The following is a 6,882-nucleotide window of genomic DNA, read 5'->3' as shown; positions in this document are numbered from 1 at the left end:
AAAAAATTAAATACTGTCTGTATTATATATAATATGTCTGTATATAATAGTTAAAACATAAATCAATAAATCCTGTTGTGTTGGTATAATAAAGTGTTAAATAAATAAATAAAATTCTAAAAAATAACAAAATAACAATTTTTACGTAGTAAGTTTTTTTAATAATGAAAAATTTTTACTTCCGAAGAAAGAAGGTTTTACATTTTTGTTGTTGTTGTCGATACAGTTTACTCCTTTGTTAATTTTATATTAATTTAATGATGATTAAAACCACTGCTAAATACAATATATTTACGAAATATTTCACCGCTGAATTTTTTTTTTTTTGTTTTAAAACATATTCCCTAGAAACTACAGCGTGGGGTTCTTCAATATGGATGTATAAAGATTTTTTCAGCGTCGGCAGCGCGCACATACTACTTTCAATGTTCTAGGCATTCATAGACTACAGTAACCATTTACCATCGTATACTTGTTTGCCAGCTTCGTTATTTAAAACAAAACAGTGATATCACTAATCAATATTAATTTTGTTACTATTGATGTCACTATTTTTAATTCTACGCGCTATCCTATTGTGAATGCTCTAAAACTGATACATAATTTCTCTTAATCAAGACGGCAACATTGTTTACCACTGCCGGTTTAGACTATCTCATATCAACAGTGCTACGCTAAGCTTTTAGCCCACTTCTGTATCAGTGAGATACGCTCGAAGCATTCTCACTAATGCACCTATTGTTCACTATTTATGCTTAGAAATCTTCATGAACAACGCAGGCAGATAATCTTGCTTTGTCGACGCATACCTTTAGTTAGTGCTGTCACGTCTCAATTCTGAGTATGATGGTCTCAGTTTATCTCTACCTACGTACTTATTTCTAATGTACCTGTCATTATATTATTAATAACTTAAAACATTAAATATAAATTAAGATAAACATTATTAACTCGAGATAATATAATTCTTATTTTTTATTAATTAATTTTGATTATTTCGAAAATATTCTGGAAGAAGTGATATTTTAATAATTTACCATTTAGTACTTTAAAAATGTGTGATTCTTTCGTTCTCTTAACATTAAAAAATTACAATATACTACCTAATATGACACTATTTCTATTTAAAATAAAATGTTTATATGATTATTTAGTCATAATTAGTTAGAAACGAATTAAATTTTATATACGGATAGAAAATATTTTTCATTAGAATATTTTATAATTATAATTTCAAAAGGTAAAACCACAGGATGCAGTTAAGAATATTATGAAATAATTATCATGTTTAGCATATACATAGATAGTATTAACAGTTAGCATTTTGACCAGGAAAAATAGATACTTATCCTGATTAAAATTTCATCATTAAGCGGACTCAGCTAGTATTGTATTATACTCACAAATATAATTTAGTTCTTATTATACTAGTTAGATATTTTGTTGACTATTGCCGTCGTGGTGAATGGACATGCTCACATTACGCAAGCGGGATTTAGTATCAATAATCTGTAATGCCCACATATGGCGAAGCTTATTCAAATATAACGTAACAGGAATTCTAGAATGAATGAACGAATGAATGATTGATAAAAAAAGACAAAATGTTTATATTTATAGACATCGTTTGTATATGTTTGTAAATATATTACCTATAAGCCATTCCTGCATTATTACTACCAAGAAGTAAGATTTTTAATGTTTTATTTGTTTATATTTACAACTTTAATAATTACAGTACATGTAGTCGACTTTACAAAATGGGGAATTTTCTTCCACTTAACTATCAGAATACAAGAGAAACGGTAACAATAAATACGAGTAATAATAGTTAAGTAATATTTATTTTTATAGGAAGCAACTCTTTCTCAGCAGATGTCTGGTTAAAGGAGGAACAGTTTCTCGTTCTAATCTCGATATATTTCAAACTCGCAATAGAAGATTTAAATAGCTATCAGTAAAAATAGTTACATAGAATAAATGAATGACTATAGAATAGAATAGAATAGAATAGAATAGAAATCATTTATTCAAATAAACTTACATTCAAGCACTTTTGAAAAGTCATTACATTTTTTTTAATTTACCGCTCGTTCGGAAAGCTGTCTCATCACAAGAAGAACGAGCAAGAAACTTGCGTGATGCTCTTTTAAATATTTTTATTATTACTTTACATTTTTAAGTTTAATTGTGTGAATACAAACCACCAATTAGCACTAATTCAATTAAATACTCAAAAAGAAAAAAATATTGAATACATAACCAACTGGTTAAACAATTAATAAGAGGAAATCAGTCATAGTGATTAGAGCAGACCAGTCCCTACAAGCAGCACCCGTTCACGAGTATGACGGATGAGCCAGCCATCACTGCGCTCGACCATATTTTAGGGAGCCCAATGACCCGGCCCACCACGCCGCCACAAGTCTGGACATTTTAGTGAGCATGACTACTCAAAATACTAGACCACGTCAAAGCTACTCACAATTGCCATCTGATAGTTATAGTATTCACATTTTACATAAGAATGCATGCGGCAATTAATACAAAAAACCGCTACGCTTTCATATTTCTAAAATTAATCAATTAAATCAAGAAAGCAATGAGAAAATAAAATTACAACGTTGTATGCTAATAAACTAATTATTTACTTGATATGTTGTCATCTATGAATTCGTCTATCCTGTAATAGGCTTTCTTACATAAAAATTGTTTAATATAAGATTTGAATTGCCTCTCTGTCAGATTTAATGCAGATTCCGGCAGTTTATTATAAAATCTTATGCAATTACCATAGAATGAATTACTGATTTTGTGCAGACGGCATTTAGGTAAAATAAGCTTATTTATATTGCGTAAGTTTCTACTTGTACAGTCTTTGAGTTTTTTAAAACTCTCTAAGTTCTTCCGTGTATACATAATATTTTCATAAATGTATTGTGAAGTAACTGTGAGGATATTTGAGTCTTTAAAGCACTGACGTAATGACTCTCTTGAACCCATACCATAAATAGAACGTATGGCTCTCTTTTGTAAAACAAATATAGTATTTATATCGGCTGCTTTACCCCACAGCAGTATGCCATAAGACATTATGCTATGGAAATAACTGAAATATACAAGTTTAGCCGTCGCCACGTCTGTTAATTGCCTAATTCTTCTAATTGCATATGCAGCAGAACTGAGTCTACTGGCCAATTTTGAAATATGGGGCCCCCATTGTAATTTCGAGTCCACTGTTATACCTAAAAAAACTGTATCATTAACAAAATTTACTATTTCGTCATTAAGCAATAACTGTGTATTTATTAGTCTTACATTAGGAAGTGTAAATTTTATACACTTTGTTTTGCTGGAATTTAATAATAGGTTATTACATGTAAACCAATTTAATATTGCAGACATAGCACAATTTACATCGTCTAATTGATTACTTTGACGTCCAATTTTAAATACTAACGAAGTATCATCCACAAACAGCACTATATCTGCAATTTTCTCTACCATAAAGGGAAGGTCATTTATGTAGATTAAAAAGAGAAAGGGGCCTAAGATTGACCCTTGTGGAACGCCCATCTTAATATTAGCTCCCTTAGATTTTACACCGTCAATATCTACAGTTTGAACCCTATCCTCTAAATAAGTTCTCATTAATTTTAGATCATTATCTCTTATACCATAATGTTCGAGCTTGTACAAAAGCGTTTTATGATCCACACAATCAAATGCCTTTGATAGGTCACAAAAAACTCCGAGTGCATCCTGTGACCTCTCCCAAGATTCGAAAATATGTGTCATTAGCGCAACACCTGCGTCAGTGGTAGACTTGCCGGCGGTGAAACCATATTGCTGACTGTGAAGCAGTCCGTTAACCCTGAAGTGATGTAACATTTGATTTAAAATTATCTTTTCAAACACCTTACTTAGAACTGGCAAAATAGATATAGGTCTATAGTTCCCTGGCTCAAATTTATCTCCTGATTTAAATAGTGGGATTAATTTGCTAAATTTCATTAAATGTGGAAAAACGCCATTATCAATACATTTATTAAAAATTGTGGCTAGATATGGAGCAACAATATCTATGAAAGAACTAACTACTTTTACAGACATGCCCCAAAGGTCTTCCGTATTTTTTAAATTTAGCTGTTTGAATATTTTTATGATATGAAAGGGGCTAACATGTGAAAATTTAAATCTTAAAGAACAACAACCGATATTAGTCTCTAGTAATTTTTTTGCTCGAGATTGAGATGAGTCCAGAGAAGATGTAATATCAATCGGAATATTAGCAAAAAAATCTTCAAAAATATTAACTACATCTTTTGTTGTTGTTATTAATTTATTATCATAATTTAATGTAAATTGATTACAGGCTATTTTAGATCTTCCAGTTTCTTTATTTATAATGCTCCAGATGGTTTTAATTTTGTCAGAAGACTGCTTAATTTGTTTATTAAAATAATTAGACTTAGCCATAATACAAACTTTTTTAAAAATTTTAGAATAATTTTTTACATAAGTGGTGAATTTGTCATCAAATCGATATTTTTTTTGATCGTATAAATCAAACAAAATATTTCTACTTTTAAGTATTCCTACTGTTGCCCATTCCGTGAATTTAGATTTAACATGAACTTCTTTTTTCTTGAAAAATTGATCATATTCTCCGGATAAAATATTAATTAGCTTGGTGTAAAGATAATCAGGATTATTACTAGATTGTAACAGCAAATCCAATTTATTTTTAATCGCGCTTTTGTATTTATTAATATTGTAAACATTTATTTGTCTTTTTGATTTTTTATTATTGTTGACTTTATTGATTTGACTGCTAAACTTAACAACTTGACCACAGTGATCTGAAGGAAGTTTATTTATTATGAATTTTTCTGTATACTCGCAGTTACAAAAAACATTGTCAAGACAAGTAGCAGACGTGGCAGTTACACGAGTGGGTTCATGAAAGACATGACATAAATCAAACGACTGAAATAAACTAATAATTTTTGTACATGTGGGTGTATTACAAAGAATATCAACGTTAAAATCTCCACATACAATAATTTTTTTAATACTATTAAATACTTTTTTTAAAATATCCTCCATCACCCCTTCAAAAACATTGTAATCACTATTAGGAGGCCTGTACACACATATAAGGATATAATTTTCTAGTTCTATACAAGATAATTCTATACAACACTCAATAGAAAGTCTAACAATGTCAGCACGTTCCTTTACTTTAATATTATTTCTTGCAATTATCATAGACCCGCCTCTGTTAACTGACTTTCTATTGAAGCAGCTGACAACGTTATAATTATTTAAATTGAACATCATATTGCTTTCTTTAAGCCAATGTTCTGTGAAACAGACAATATCAATATTATACTTTTCTAAAAATAATTGTATAATTAACTCGCTGCCGGGAAAACTTTGTATGTTCTGATGAACAATTATTAATTCTGATTGCTTTCCCTTTGTCTTTGTGAGCAGTTTAAATCTGCAGTCATAGTACTTATGTCACAAATATTAATAGAATTATCTGTTATGTCAGCATTTTTATGTTTAAGTTTACCATGTAAACTGTTCATGTAGTCAATATTATAAGCCACTAAAGTGGCTATTTTATTTTTAGATGATTTAGAAAGATACATTGTATCTTTTGTCAAATAAAAATCACTAATAAAACTATTAGTATCAAAAAATGTCAAAATGTCACTATGACGACATGTCAATGTATGTAATAAGTTATTTAGGTAATGTACCTTACTGTTAATTTTTATATAATGCGTTGTACAATATAGAGAATAATAAAAGAACGTAAACAGCAGACAAAATGTATAAGTACAATAAGACATATATCATATTGTATATCCATAATTATATTCTTAGTTAATTGCTATAATGGTCCGGCATTCAGGTGTCTAGTCAATGCAGATATTATTAGCATTTATACAAAGACAAATAATGGCATCATATGTTTATAAAGAGATAACGTTAGCTAATAAGAAGGAAAATGTTGAGATCGATAGTTTACAATGAATATAATATACTAATTAATGGAAATAAACTGATTACGGATGTGTATTTGAAAATAAGGATAAAAGATATCTATACATGATTTATTTATGACAAAAATAGACTGATTTTAATATTAGTAAATTTACAAGATACTTCAACAGCAAGACAGATTACCCAAAAAACTTGACAATCGATTATGGAAGAATAAACTTAACATATGAATAAATATTATTTCATTAGATATCAGATTTTTTTTTCATTCAGACAATACACAGAAATAAGATTTTTTTTCTAATTATTGAATATAATAATCTCTGATTGTAATACAATTAAAAAAAGTCAGAAATACGCAACAGATTCAAATATGTAGATTTTTAATAATAGACGTATACATATCTTGTGTCATGTAATACAGTTGACACAGGTACAGGTTTTTCTTTTTTCGATAATTTTAATGTATATTTTTAGGTTTTGATAATATAAATTTTTTTACCAGGATTTTTTTAAAACCCTGTTATGAATATAAAAATACATAATACCATTGAAAATGTCTATTTACTTATTAATTTTTTCAATTATATAATTTAATTTACATAATGCGTATAATAATATCACAGTACGATTACAGTTTATTATCTAAAAGCACGTGATGAACATTTATGTTTATCCGAACGGCATTTTCATTGACAGATAATATAATAACTTGTAATATATACTTGTAACAAATTTTTATCATTAACTTCGTCTCTGTGACCGGGATAAAAAATAATGGTGTTATTCTCTATTTAAAATACTTAGTGTTACTTGTTGAGCTGTTTAATAAACTTAAAAAAAAATTTCACAATTTTTTATTTA

Source organism: Galleria mellonella, unplaced genomic scaffold (assembly GCF_026898425.1).
Source record: "Galleria mellonella isolate WM207_F2 unplaced genomic scaffold, CSIRO_AGI_GalMel_v1 utg223, whole genome shotgun sequence".
NCBI lineage: Eukaryota > Metazoa > Arthropoda > Insecta > Lepidoptera > Pyralidae > Galleria > Galleria mellonella.
The sequence above is the reverse complement of the archived record's forward strand: the minus strand, read 5'-3'. Positions refer to the sequence as shown.